This window comes from Netta rufina, assembly GCF_964035555.1.
Source record: "Netta rufina genome assembly, chromosome: 6".
Lineage (NCBI taxonomy): Eukaryota > Metazoa > Chordata > Aves > Anseriformes > Anatidae > Netta > Netta rufina.
This window is the reverse complement of record NC_140129.1, coordinates 29,397,595-29,413,412: the sequence shown is the minus strand read 5'-3', so window position 1 is coordinate 29,413,412 and position 15,818 is coordinate 29,397,595. Positions and strand designations below refer to the sequence as shown.

The 15,818-nt window shown below is 38.4% G+C and overlaps 1 protein-coding gene across 1 annotated transcript in view; it reads left to right on the top strand.

The window, feature by feature from the left end:
• Positions 1 to 15,818, top strand: part of THSD7B (thrombospondin type 1 domain containing 7B) — a gene marked incomplete at both ends in the record, with an annotated part of 259,689 nt that overhangs the window by 1,066 nt on the left and 242,805 nt on the right. The window lies entirely within an intron of this gene.

Here is a 15,818-nt window from a genome sequence, read left to right as displayed (position 1 = left end):
CATCCCTTTGGGCAGCCTGGGTCAGCTGTCCTGGCTGTGTCCCCTCCCGGCCCCCGGGGCACCCCCAGCCCCTGGCTGGCAGGGCAGCACGAGGAGCTGAGCAGTCCTTGGCTCTAGCTGAGCCCTGCTCTGCAGCAGCTGAAACATTATGCTCATCCCAAATCCAAAGCATAGCGCCGCAGCAGCTTTTAGGAGGAAAACTAAGTCTATCCCAGCTGAAACCAGGGCACTTATATATATATATTTTCTTTTTAGAGAGGTTCGTCCTTTCTTGGAGCAGTTCTGTCTTCCTCCAGTTCACTGTTACAGATGTGATTTCTGAACAAGTTTTGAAAGCCAGAATTGTTAAGACAAATTATGCCCTTCAATGCAGTTCTACTTTTCTTAAGTTCTGAGGTGTATTGTGCCGTGGCAAACAAAGACTTTCTTTCTCCAGTTAAATTTGCATCTCTTTATATTAGTGAACAATTTGTTTCATTTTTTTATTTTGTTGAAAGCTAGTTTAAAAGTTAAATAAATCCCATACCAGAATGTTTAGTTCTAGTTTGAAATGAATGATATGTTTACCCCCAAACACTTCTTCTGTTAATGAAACAGTGTTATATATGAAGCCCCTAACCTAACTCTGCAGCAGTAGTGAAGAATCAGCTTTTCTAAACTGTGAAACTATTTTTTACAGTTATTCTAGGTAATAACAAAACTGGCTGAGATTTTTCTCAACAGTTTGAACAGTTACTTGTTAGGGGAAGATCTTGGTAAAATGGAGCTAGGTGTCCTATAGTCAGGGCACAAGAAATAATGGCATTATTTTGATAATGTTACTGTATGTGGTGCAAATTTCATTTCTGTGGCATCTGCGAGCATGCATAACAAAAGAAAAAGCAGTGACCTTGAAATTAATTTAAAAAATTGTAAATAGTCTGACATCAGAGTGGCATATGTGGCTTGGTTTTGTATGTTGTGCCTTTGTGATTAACAGTACCTAAAAAAAAAAAAAAAAAAAAAAAACAATGAAGGTGTATTTTTCTTTCAAAAGATTGCAGAGATAAGTTTTGGGAAGATGGGGATAGTAACTTTAATGGAACAGGTGGACCCAGAGAGTTAAGGGGGTTAACACAACCTCTTGTGGCATGATATTAATAATAAAGCAACCTTGTGATTTACAGCATGGCCTAATGAGCTCTGTAGTACAGGCAACAGGAAAAAATCACCCTGTATTTTGAGGACTTGTGTGCCCAATTGAGAGGGGAAAAAGAGGTAAAAAGCACAGCACAAGGAACCTAAAATTAAGTAATTTTAATGTCAAAACTGAACAGATCCGTTCTGATAGAAGGCAAACCTGCAGCTGCTTTTTTTTTTTTTTTTTTTTTTTAATGAAAGGTTCTAATGAGCAATCCCTAATGAGAAAGGTGATGATCTGTTTTGTTTTTAAATCCTGAGTTGTCTTTTGCAAGCATGGTGAGTTACATGCTGTAGAGGAATTCAACACCTTATTGAAATGCCATGCTTTATAATTAAATAAAAGCATGTTGGTGAAAGCTTTGGCTTGAGGAATATGAATTTATACGTGCTATATTAAAAACAAAAACAAATAAAAAGGCAGTGCATCAGCGCATCAGCACTGAAGCTCATAAAGCAGGCCTTTTTCTTCCCCAAATCCTTGGCTGTATCTAATAAAGGCTCATACATATTCATGCTTGGCTTGACGGACTTGTTATAGCAATTGTACCAAAATCACTGCATCTCCAAAAAACAAAAACAAAGACCCAGGCTCGGCTCCGTCTTTCTAAAGTTCAAGAACTTGGCAGTGTGAGATAGTTTATACATATTCTTCTCTCTTGTGTTTTACTTGTTTGTGGCCTGCCTTAAAGCAATTTATTTTTAGTTCTTGTTTAAAGAGATGATATAGTAATATCTAAATATCTTTCCACTGTATCTTTTGGTTTCCAGACGTTACTTGTCAGATACTTATTTTGTGACCACCAGCCTAACCATGAAAGCAATAATTATACCAATTAAATTACTCAGCAACCTTAAAGAGCTGAATAATTTTCCAACACTTGCTAACTAACAAAGCAGTTTTAGTGATATAATCTGGAGAAAATTTAATTGGATTTAAACCCTTGTAAATTAATATTGTTTAATGCAATACCTAATTAAAAATTTGCATATTTCACCATGTTAATTTTTATTCAACTCTTGAATGTTCCTAAAAATGCCTAGAATTGGTGTAATGTAAATATGTTTATGTCTTGGTGGTGAGTGAAGCTTTTAAAACTCTAAATGGAATATTGACATATATGTGAATCCACAATATGATTTTAGTTTTTTATTTTTTTTTAATTTTGAGGAAATCTATACAAATGAACTCTAAAATTTAAATTAAGTCTAAAATACTTGAAGTGCCTGACACTCAAGGAGCTGATAATTAGGATTACAAAATGCTGAAAATACAGCTAGTTGCAGAGATGCCTGCAGTTACTACATTGGCAAGTTGCAGGCTCACCATCACTAATGATGACTTCAGTTCCTCCATAAACTTACACATCAGTAACAGTGCATTTGTTATTTTCCGTGAACTATGAACAGAAATGAAAGGGATAAAGGCATATGCCATAGAAGTGGTTAATGGAGCTAAAGCAGTGACGTGCCCTTTTAAATAAGGGGAACACTTGAAAATATGGTTTTGTAGGATTAAACTGTTTTGATTTTTAGGAAAAAGTTCTCTGATTTTGCTAAAATACTATTTAGCATGGAAATAATACTCTATATACTACAAAAGGGGGAAGAGGAATATTAGAAACCCAGATGTGGCATCCCAGTGATTTCCTCAGCAATAATTCTCTCCACAAAATGAATCACGGTGGGGATTTAGCCCAGCAGGGACATGCTCCCTGTTATGAATGGAAGAGCACTGATAGCGAGATACCAGCCTGGCAAATGAATATGTAATACAGCTGATCATAGCGGAGAGATTTTACCTGAGGAAGAAACCATTAATCTTTCGGTGATGTGGGCTTCTGCGAGATAGGTGTGGTGAGCTCTAAGTTGCATTGCCCCAGGTGAGCACAGGAAACTTTCTTTGCTTGAGAGTTATTACCCGTATTTGAAAGTTATTCCTAAAATAGGGCTAGCAAATGATTTTGATCATTAGACTTTCTTCTGAGACAATCTAATTGGAAAAGATGTGAAATGAACTTTTCAGAGAATGTTCTAATGTGGAGGAACCTTTGAACTACTAGTGAATGTGGGTGAACCAGTGAGGACCAAGATGAAAAAGATCTTTTCTTGTCTGTTCTCAGATAATGCTGCCATGAAATACCCTTTCCCAAGGTCTTAATTTCAGGAATGCCAAGCGCTGGTTTGGAAGTGTCTTTGACCTTGTGTGTTAAAAGACAAACATACCTACATGCAACAAATGTTAAAAGGAGCCCAGATCTTCAAAGGGCAGTGGGTCTCCAAGCTACTGAAAAGATATTTGAAGATAGCACTGCAACAAATCCTACTTCTTTTCCAGTGGAAAAATTAAAGTGGAAATTTAGCCTCCATGCGACCAAATTTTGAATGATTCTAAACTTCTTCGGTATCCTAACAGTTTAGGACAGCAGTGGCTCTTTTTGTTTATGGGTTGCAGTCTTGTCATATCAACAATTTATAGGTTAAAAAAAAAAATAATTTATTAACTGCCATTCTAAAACTAGTCTGATTGTTGCCATAAACTGGACAGTTAAAAAGTTGCCCTATACTCATAAGCTTTCATAATTTTACCTTTAAACATTGTCCTCGGAATTGTATCGAATCTCAGATGAGATTTTTCCCATTGATATGTTTTGCAATTTTAATTAGAAGTGTCTGGCTTAATACATCTCAGAATCACATAGATGCTGCTGGTTTTGAACACTTTGTAATGAAAGTTCAATTTGAAGTAGTTTAGTTTTTAATCTTGTAGTGTATTTTCATTAAATAGCCATTTAAAAAGTACTTTAAATATATAAAAATCAACACAATAATTTGAAAATAGTTCATTGGTCTAAAACACTTCATCGCAAAGAACGTACTTTAGTGGACATTATAAATTTTATTTCTGCAGAATGTTTTTGAATCAATGATATTTAGAACTTTAACAAAGTTGTTTTGCAAAATTTCACTTGCAGCAAAATTTAATATGCTGGCTGATCTCAGTCACTGATACTTAAGAAGATTTAAGGGTGGCCTCAAAGCTAATATTGTATTTCCATGAGATGGAGTGCAATATTTTCATATTGCTAAATATTTGGATTTATGTCCTCATTATTCCATACCCTTTCCTGTACACATTTTCATCTCTCTCCTCTATGCACATCTAAATTTTATTACATTCTGTTCTGCTGCTGCACCTCATGCTTATTTCAGTTCTTCCAGCATGGTGTCCTCATCTGGTATCGTTTCTTCAGCAGTTAAATCCAACTAGTCTTGGAGTTGTGGAGGCGCATCTTCTGGGCTTACTTTATTAAACCTTTGCAAAGATGGCACAAATATTTATGTGGGTGACACATTTCAATATTGCTGGAGACTTTGTGTCCTCAGGCAATAAATGCTGGTGAGTTTGTCAGGGAACTGGACATATGTACCCAAGAGGAGCCCAATTGCTTCTGAGGAGCCTCTCCTGCACTGGAAGCTCATCTTGGACAAGTGTGCCACAGCAGCCCACTGCATATTCACCTACGGCCTGCCACTGTAGCTTCTGGGGGCACGGATGTGGGTCTGGATTTATCCTTAACCCCCAGGACTGGAAGCTCAGCGTATGTATGAGATGTGGCTGACGAACAGCCTGTTAGTGCAGGGAATGCACTGAGCATCAGTGATGACTGAGCTGTTAAAGGGGAGTGGGAAGCATAGCTAGAGCAGTAGAGGTGCTTAAACTGGTGCCTTTCTTCCTAGCCTGTAAAACTTAGTGTGTTGTTATTAGCTCTAGTTTCCTGTAGGGACTCAGACACTAACAAAACGTTCTTCTTGGTGGCACTATTTAGCAAAAGAATCGCTTACCTCTGTAATTCTAGAAAAAATGTACTACTGCAAGCAATATGAGAAATGTGGAGCATCAGTCAAATTAAAAAGCCAAGCTAAGGAGGAATCTAAACTGAAACGTATGTTAAAAATAACATTTTCTATAGCTTTTCTCCAAGAGCATAGTACTAGCTCCTCATCAGAAAGGAGCACAGTGCAGCAGCATGGCTGGTAGGCTGTGCTTGCTGAGTTCAGATGTAAGCTTTTACAGCATGCGCCTGGTAATTTTGTTATTGTTGGGCTCACAGAACTATTTCAATAGTTCTCTTACACGAAGACTATGTGCTTTAACAAATATCTTTGTCTAACCAAAATCAAATGTTCAGTAGGTGGTGGTTTAAACTAGATTACACAGGAGATTCACACTAATCTTTAAATGTCCCTCTTCCCTTCCTGAGAATAATAGTTTTTGAGAATAAGGTGTTTTTTCTTTTTTTTTTCTTTTTTTTTTTTTTTTATTTGTTGGTATTGGGAAAAGTATAAGTTAGGCATCTTATCCTTTTCTTTACTGAGTAGTTACTATGGGAACAGAGCTGTGGGTCACAGGGGAAAATCTGCAAAAGTGGTTTCTTTTAAATTGTTCATTTAAAAGAAAAAGGATAGCTTATTATTGGAATTGTAGTACTTTTCATTCAACTTTGTTGGATTGTATTGTTGTACATATTTCACTCACAAAAGAAGCACAGTGAGTGGCAAGAAAAACAGATGGGGATGTTTTTGTACTTCTTCCTTGGGGTTAATATTTTTTTAATTGAATGCAGCTGTTGGAAAGATTTCTGTTGTTACATATAGATGGAACATTAAAAATGGATGCTCAAGTTTTCAGCCTGCTTCAGTGGGGTACTAGATTTAATTATTCTGCTGCCCTTTTTCAGAACCCCATGGTGTTTTTTAAATTATTATTATTATTATTATTTATTTTGAATAATTATATCTTGAGCCAGAATAAGAGCTTCATGATTTCAGTATATAAGGATAATCACTTCCTCATTTAGCTATTACCTAGAGCAGAAGTATTGTGGGTGAACATGCACAATTGTACTACAAAACTCTAAGGTCTCTACTAGAGATCCCTAAGTAGATAATACAGCTGAGTATTTCTAGGGCCACAAGTTTTAGGTAGTCTACCCCCTATATTTTTTTTTTCCTGATACGTATGGGAATAGTCCTGCTGTCATCAATATTGTCTTTTTTTTTTTTTTTTTTTTTTTTTTCCCTCAATTCTTCTCTCTTTGAAAAATGTGAGTAGCATAAGCCAGGAAAATGAAATGGAGAAGTTAGAACGGTTGAGGGATATCTCATGGTAATCCAGACTATTGACATAGGGCTCGCATGGCTTATTTTAATCACCTTCAGCTGGTTGATAGATATGATGAAATGCCTGCTTAATAGAATCTCAAATATATTGGCTTCAGCTTGTGCAGAAAATGTCCGATGAGATCAGTAGGATCATGGTGTGTGAGTCCAGAGGCAGTATCTGGTCCTTACTGTTGATTACCCTGTCTGGTGTCTACCACTTTGTAGACTTCTACAGTTTCTTCTTCTAGAGACCTTTTAAAGTTTATGGTTAACTGCATCTCCACGTCATTTTTGAGTATAACAGTGATTTAGGATTATGGAGCTAAATTTGGAAAAGCACGTTAAAACCTCATTATAGTAGTTCTAAATATATTGGTTGTGTGTGCTGGGGGATACATTGTAGGCAGTTGCTGTAGTATATCCTGCTTTTGTGTGCGTGTCCTGGAAGGCTAGCCATGAAAAATCACTTTTCAAATTAGAACTTAATAAAAACTTTCCTGCTCTGAACACTAAGCCCTACTCCCCGTGCGATTAGTGGTTTCATTTCTTTCTCAGCAGTTGGGTAATGATTATGGCTCCAGATGCTGCAGGAGTGATAAAGAGATTGATTAATTTCACTTGAAAGGGCATATGTTCAAAGAGGAGCCAGTCGAACGCCTTGAACGCCAAGCCCACGTTGCTGCTGCTTGCACGACTTGGTACCCAGCTGTTCCCGAGGAAAGTACCAGTAAACCTACGTTATTTATCTAGCCAATATATTTACTGCTTGGTTTTGCCCACTCAGTGATGTATTTTTTTTCTTGTGTTCCACAGTCTCTTGCTTTAAAAGCTTTTTGTGTCTCTCTATAAAGCAGAGCCATAAAACTTCTAGTGGAAGACTGAGAAGGGGCTGATGTCAGCACAGCACACAACAGCACACAAGTTCAGCATTGTGCTTATCCATTCGACAGAATGAAATGGTAATGAAACGAATCATTTTCCCTGGCATAATCAACAGCAAGTTTAAAAAATCTTCCAAAATCTTATTTGTAATAATAGCTCACACCATAAGACTTTCTGAATAATCCTGACATTTAAAGAATTAAATTTTCACTCTTATTTTTTTTTAAATTAACATGTAAGGTAGATACTTCAGTAAGTCTTTATTGGGTCTTTATTGACCTATGGAATAGGTCAATGCAAGCATAAAATATGGCTGATGGTGCTAGCCATGTGATTAAATACAGGGCCACAGGATGTCTGATATTTCTTGTGTTATCATTTGAACTTTTTCACTGATTTATGTCCTTTGGGGTTTATTCTGTCACCCGAGATCCTAAGACCTTCAAATATCAATAGTTTAAAAATAACCTCCGATGTGTGAAGCATGTTTTACTTTTCTACAGTGTGACATTTATAACCACAAACTTCACAAGTTTGAAGCTGTGGAAGGCAAAAATAAACTCTGTACATCTTTAAGATCTTTCGACCCATTAGTTAAATTGCTTTATACCACCCAGTTGCTTTTAAGCAGAATAAGCACTTGTTTCTAGCCATTGAAAATCTTATCAAGCTACATAGCTTCAAGGTGCAGTAAAAATGAGTTAAAATGAAATGTTTGCAGCTCTGTGTTAAATGTCTACATGGTATGAGAAGAATATGCAACTTGAACTTAAAATATTTTTGGTTCAGCTAATCTAGCACATCTGCTTTTTAGCTGGTATTAAGTACTTTGTAGCTCAAGTATAATAGTATCTTAGCATAAATCATTGTGAATGTAGAAAATCTTGATTTTGCAGACGCATATTCCTAAATTCAGCTTTATTCTCGCTGACAGGGAGCTCACAGGGTGTAAAGTTGTATCTGTGCCAAACAGGTAGCTGATGTATTTGTTTTAAAGTTGTAGTAGTCTGATAGCAAGGGTTTATCCAAAGTTTAACTCTTACTGATCACGCTTTCCTGTTAAGGAAGTATAAACCCTCCTTCTGCATTCCTCTGCAAGGTGTTAAGGAAACCTTACTTTTAGAATTTGCTCCAAAAATGAAATAGTGAGGGGGGGGGGGGGGGGGAAGAAGAAAAAGCTAAGTATATCCTTGTACACATAGCACTGAAATGAAAGTTACAGGGCACGTCTGAGTGTTAAGTGTATTGCTTATGTGTTAGTGCCTACGTGTGTGTATATTTAAGCATTATTTTTTGTGTGTATTTATAGGCCCACTGTGTATAATCGTGTTGCCATATAAGCAAGGACACTGTTATAGAGGCAGAAATAGAAACTTAGCTGCAGTGTTTTGAAAAGACTGAAGGAGGATGAAATGAGAGACAGGGAAGTCAACGTAAATGATGACAGTAATGTTATTGTGCCCTAAGGGTCTTGCAAAGTACCGTACTTAAAACCAATTTTTGCTTTGTAGATAAGTGAGCGTGTCTTGTTTAAGTCAATATACGTGTGCAATTGGTGATAAAGCTTGGTATTACATGCCTTCTTTGATATTTTTCATACTTATGCTTTAAAGGTAACGTTATACTTATGTTCAGAACACTGTAAAGTATTCTATGCTTTTTGTTATGAGCTTTCAAACGTGGTTCATCGTTTAGTAGTAGGAGTTGAAACAGCCCAAAACTTTCACTCAACTTGGGTATTTATTGATGGCTAATTGACTGCTGACCTTTGCTAGGATTCTCTTCAAAAAAGCAGTGAGTGTGAGTGACACCAGGGGGTAACAACTCAGGTTGAAAAGCAGGTGAGAAAATGTAATTCTGTAAGTTACATTTAAATATTGGGACTGTTGTGGGAATAAAAGCGAAGCTGAAAGTCAACAATAAAAATTCTTTCTTTGCCCTCAGATACTTAAAATTCTTTATGTATTTGGATTTTTTAAGTGTTTCTTACTCTTCTTCACTGTGATTTACTTGTCCTTGATTTATTTATTTATTTATTTTTTAAATGGATAAGCCAGCTTTCAGAGTCCTCACATTGATTTAATTATTATAGCACACAGGGCCCCAAATCAGATTTAAGGCATTTTGATACATTTTATGGAATAAACCAGTGAACAGGTGCAGAGGATGCAAAGCTGCTGGTATTCAAATCTACTAGATTATTCTGCAGGCAGAAGATTCCCCATAGACCTTAACTGAAAGGTCAGGAGCTAACCTTAGTATATGCTGTTTAGTATAATATATTTGTCCTAAATATATTGAAACTATGTGTTTGTGTCTCTCAGTGTATTGGGAACTAAAGAAATTGTAAACTCATGGTGTTCTGAATATATTACCAAATAAAGCTATGCAGCATTCAATAAAGCAATTACATGAGAAGCATTACAGTCAACTTCAATTCCAATATTAGCAGTAATAATCGATCATTTTCAATCCCAGGCATAGTCTAATCACTTTTTGTTGTTGCTTTCAAAGGTTACATTACTCAGTTATCTTGCAACTGAGCAACCTTTTCATGTTTGTGTCATGTAGGATTTTATAAATGCTCTTTCTTTTAATCTCAATATTTTGGCATTGGCTATTTTGCAATACTTGAAAAATTTCCTTAACTTTTTCTAATCCCAGTATCACTTCTTACAGATCTTAGATCTTCTACCCCAAAAAATATTTTATTTTTCTCAAGCAACAAATGCTTTTCTTTTTTTTCTTTTTTTCTTTTTTTTTTTTTTTTCCTTCTTTCTTTTCAGTATCTCTGTAAAACCTCCTTTTTCACAGAATCACAGAATGGTTAAGGTTGGAAGGAATCTCTGGAGGCCATCTGGTCTGACCTCCCTATTCAAGCAAGGCCACCCAGAGCCACTTTCTCAGGATGCTTTCAAGGTGGCTTTTGAAGATCTCCATGGGTAGAGACTCTGCAACTTCTCTAGGCAACCTGGCAAACTATATATATATATTTTTTTCCTTGTGCATATGTTACTACTTTTCTTAGTCATGGAATATACATCCTACATACCTAATTCCATTTAACGTCACCTACAGCTTGTTTGCATGCAGTTGAAGGGTTTTCCTTCCTTTGGTACACTTCAGAACATGAGCCTGACCTTCTTGCATGCTTACTCTTCAGTTTGATCCCCTTGACCAAGAAAGGTGTCTCTCCTCTGCGTTGGTCTCAGCTGTGTGGGCTGTGCACTGCTGACTTCTATTAGATACTATTGCTGGTGGATATTAACCGATAGGAGCTAGTTAAGCCTCTCTGACTCCTTTCTTAATCAAGTAATGTGGGTAATGGTTAAGGATCTGTTCAGACAATTGAATTAACTCCATTAGATTAGTAAGTGACTTTAACAAAAAAAAAAAAAAAAAAAAAAAAAAAAAGACAGAGGGCAAGATGGATAAAGGAAAATTTCCATTAAGGTTTCTTCTTGCTTCACCTCTCAAGGAGAAGCAGCACGCTGGGTAGGTTGTTGATAAAATGAAAGACGTGATTCAGATTTTATACTAAAAGTATAAATAGGGGCTCATTTTAGGCAAAATCCTAGATACTTTGGGAAAGATTCTTGTTTCCAGGTCTTCCAGAACCAATTCTAACCAATCCTATATGGTTGTGGTTGGTGCCATTTAGATAGTATTTCACGTTGTGATTAATGTTGACTTTTAATCCTAACCTGCTTTACAGTTTGTTGGATTACTGTATCTTGGATGCTCCCCCCTGGCCCATAAATTTGCTTCCTTCATTGACTAGCAAAATTAACATGTTATGCATGAATGAGAATTAAGATGTCTATGGCACTTAGCTTTTTCTCATGTAAATAGAATAGCTGGGAATTTTTTTGAAGTGTAATTTAGGAGTACAAGTAAGAAATGACACTCTATTGATTAAGAGTAAATTAAAGGATATTTGTTTCATTTGGTCTTTACCTGCCAATTTTGCCAATACCATCAATTTATTGCTGATGGTTTGTTTTTAATGCTACGTTTCTTCATGCCTGGCTTGAATGTGCATTTTAGTGCACGTAATGGACCTGGTATCCTATGGAAATATGCAAGTATGTTCTGGTCTGCTTGTCTCAGGGTAGCTGTTAATGGGTGGTGGGTCCATATATCTGAATGAATTTTGGTTGTGATGGTGTTTTCTGTTTTTACCTTTGTATCAACATAAATATATTCAATCTGACTTCTGCCATCCTGATGCAATGACAGCTGCGCTGAGGTGACATAGGCTGTAGGGTGTTATATGGGACTGGTAACTGTTAATATCATAAATAATTCTAGACCTGTCTTTAAGAAAAACAAAATATTAGATTGGTAAATGCCATATGTAAAATTTCATAACTTTCTCATAAAACCCTTTTAGTATCTATCTGGAGACTGTTGATAAACTTTCCCTTAAGCATACATACAAATTAAATGTGGGAACGTGCAGCTAAAAGAAATTGCTCCAAGGCAATGATTCACAAGGATGAAAAATCAATAAGAGTTTCATTAAGGAAGGAAGGAAAGTTTAGACAGGCTCTTTGCTTTTCTTTTCTATGGAAAGTAGAAGGAGAAATCATTGATCACTTTATTCAGCTTTCTTCTTAGTCATAATGTTGATGCAAGTATTCTGAAGCATGAATGTGGCTGGGTGAAAGAATCTTGCATCTGTAAGCTCTTCTACTACATCCCCAGTGGAGCTTTCCAAGTTCTTCTCCTTTGTGTCTTCCTTTTCACTTGTGTGAGCAGCACCTGCTCAGAGCTTGGTTAAACATGGCTGTATTTGAGCAGCAAGGTGCTGTGTGAATGTACAAAACTGCAGCAGCTCTGAGCTGGCTCCTGTTATGTAGCTGTGTAGGGCACCTTTCTATGTTCCAGTTCGAGGTGCAAGGAGCCATCTCAGTGCACCACAGGTGTGTCTGTAACCATGCTGCTTATGCTACTGGGCTTGCTCTGAGTTTTTCAGTGGACAGGATTTCTTGTAATGAAGGGCTGAAAATGCATCTTGCAAAAAGAAGCCCAGAGAATCAAGTCCGTTGAGAACCACCAAACCGCTGCCGAGAGGAGCTGTGCCCACCTGGGGGGGGAGGTGTCCAACCCCTGCTGTAGCCTTGTTCACCAGTGGGTGATTTGGTTCTGATAGCTGATGTGAAGGAAAATGGAAATGTATCTACAAAGGTTTTCTCTTGAAGCAGCTTGCTGAGAGGTGACATGTCCTGCAGCAGGTCTGGTGGGAAGGAGTAATGGGAGGGCAGGAGGAGACTGTGCAGTGAATCCCTGTGGGGCTGGTGGGTGATGGGGAGGATGTGAGCCTGTGTGGGTGTCGCATGGAGCTGTGTGGATGGGTGAGCCTGTGTGTGGACCTTGACATGGGCATCTGCTTCCTCCGTGTGGAGCTCCTGTCTCCTCAGCAGGCTGTGTTTGTGGAAGCTGGGCTTCTATAGCAACCGTATTTCCCTGCCATCTCTCTCTCTCTTTTATTTTTTCACTTCTGCTATTAAAACTTGGTGATGACACATGTCAACAATCTTGTGGTGACACTCGGCAGTTATGCATCTGTTTGTTTTCATTAAATACTGTTTTTCGAAAAGTTTTAGTGGCTACCCGATTAAAGCGCACTCAGACTAGGCAGAAGTGCTCTCAGCCAAGAGCAAATTTATTTCTCCAAGCTTGTTTAAAAAACAGGAATGCTGGCAGGCTTGAATAGTAAATATGAGCTGTACATCTTGTTCAGTAGGCTTTTTCTGGATGCCTAGCATGAACCAAACAAGGGAGTAAGTGAAATGCACGTGACTGAGGGCCCTGACAGCGCTGTGGTGATGGATTAAAATCAGATGAGTGAAGCTGCTGCCACCCCTGACCATCTGCCCTGCTCCTTGTTGCGCATCCCCCAGCAGCAATATTTGGTCTGTCCATGAATCAGCTTTTATAAAGCAGTTTGTGCTCTGGAATATTAAAGTAAGCTCAACAGGGGCTGATTTACTTTAATACGCTTCTCCCAAACGTTTTAGGGGGAGCTGCTTACAGCACTGCTGTGAGTAACCCAGCGCCTGCTTGCTCTGTTCTGCCCTGGAGGCTCATGGTGTGGGCAGCCCTGCCTGTCCCCATACTGTGCTTCCTTGCTTCCCTGACCATTAGCAGAAATGCTGCTCTGAGCCCACAGTCTCTGCTCAGTGTATTTAAAAACTTGTGCTCCAGTTTAGCACTCCTGTAGAAGCACTGTTACCAATTTGTAAATGTTTCACCTTAGTTTAAGAGCACAGTACTATTTCTTACTCAGATATTTATATGACAGCATACACAGTGACCATCTATGCTGTCATCTGCACACGGTGTGTGCTGTAATTTGGAAGTCTCCTGCTTGGTTTCAGAGAAAAATTGGGCTAAAGTTGATTAGCTGAAGCCTATGTGGTGCACCAACAACCTATGCTGATTTATGGTAAATGCAGTGAAAAGCAGTAAACCTCTGTTTGGGGCTGGAAGTCCCCTGCCTCCAAGGGCTATGACCTGCCAGGTGACCTGCTCACCTCTCCCACTTTTTTGAACAGTGGTGAGTGAACAGATTGGAGCAGATCTTGTTTCAGCATCATCTGTTTCCGCAGCTGAAGCTCCCATCTGATCAGATCATATGTATTATTTAAGATGCAGAAGCTATGTAATCCAGTAAAGGTTAAGGCTCCATCTGTTCTGTCAACCTGGAGGACTGCTCCTTTCACAGTGGAAGTCTGTGTTCTTGGATGATGCTGGAGACATCCAGATATGCCCCCAAACTCTTGTTTTGCGTTTACTTTGCAGTAATGAAGACCTCCCTGCATTAGCACACAGCACCTGAGATGCTCTTGGCCCAGCTGCGTTCATCCTCACTCAGTACTGCCAAGCACACCTCTGAGACCAGGGCTAGTATCCTTTGACAAAAGCTAAGCTAGGCTGTACACAACACCCAGAAAACACCTCGCCTGAGAGATCCTTGTGCAGTAGGAAGAGAAGGCAAAGAAAAAAAAAATGAATAGGAAAAGAAGAAGAAGAAGAAAAAAATAAATCCAGTCCTTCGGGTTCCTGTTGTCTTGTTTAAATCATGTTTTCAATTTAAAATTGTGCTGGCAATCAGTATGTTAGTGATTCTGTTCAGAAATGGGGGCAGCAGCTTACTTCTACTGTGTAACAAAAACAAATGAAATTATTCCACATGTAGGTGATGAGAATAAGAATGGAGATTTGAGATGTAAAACTCCTGTTCAAGTTTGTGTCACCAACCCCCTCCTCTTCAGGAGCAGGAGTCAAGCTTCTGAAAACCTCCCTGAGAGATATTTTTTTTTTCTTTACCCATTTGCATTTGGCATTAAAATTAAGAATTGGCACTGTTTTTCTGGTTTCTCCTTAAGACCAAGCGAAATAAATATTCTCTCTATATGATATTCTACATATGTGAAAGAAACACGGGCAAATATATTTTCTTAAAATTTGCATGGCTTCAGGTGTAGGTTTAAGAAGTCACTCCAGGCATCATAGCAGCTTACAATAAAATTGTGAGAGCAAGTAAGGATGAAGTTTAGTTTCACAGATAGAAATTACAAACTCAGAGAGAGAGGAAAAAAAAAAAAAACACGACAAAACCGAACTTCATTTTCAAAGCTTCATTTCTCTGTTCAGCTCATTGTGACCCATCTTCAAGGCTTTTTTCTTAAGGCCGGGTGATTTCCCTTCAGTTAGAAATGAGGCAGGATGATAGGTAAAACACCTACTGTTGAAGTGCTTGTATCATTTTTCTAAACATAATTATTGTGTTCTCATCTTGCATTCTTCTGATACAAAAAAGGGGTACTGTGTTCCTGCTCTTTTCCGTTGACAATACATAACAGCCTACATCGTCACAGTGGTGACAGCTGGGTAGGACCACTGGTGATACAGGTTGTTAGAGATCACCTTCGTGGGCTCTGTTCAGGAGAGATCTTTTGGAGAGAAAGAGAAGAACCAAAGCTAAATCATAGTCCTTATTTGTAATTTGGGAAGATTTTTAGACAGATTTTGTTTGGCAGGGCTGCCTGGCCTCATCAGAAAATTTGTGTGTGTGTGAGATATCTTGGAAGTGGAATGGTTGTGAACACAGGGCTGTTACCTGCTGGGGCTCAGCAGCTCTAGGAGATGGATCCACTGGAGCTGGGGTGATTTTGGTACAGAGCTGGTGCAGGTGCTTATGGAAGTTGGCAGCAGATGCGGGACAGAGGCTCTAGCTCTAGAGAAGCAGTGGTTTCGGGAGGGAGGTAGGTACGGTCCTAGCCCCTGCCAATGAGCTGCTGAGCCAGGCAGGCAGTGAGCCTGGATCAAAGATTTATCCCAGGAAGAAGAAAGAAATGAAGAGGAGGCAGTTAAATCTCTTCTTGTGCTTTTTGACTTTATGTTTTTTTTTTTTTCCTTCTGTGCCATGACTGTGGTTTTCTGAGCTGAAAGCTGAAAATATAACAGAACATAAAAGCTCATAAATTTAACATGAGGTAGAAGGGCTATAGAATGAATAAATACATTTACCTTCCAGGGAGTATCTTTGGCCAGTCAACTTCTCTCCATCCAGGCTGGGCTCT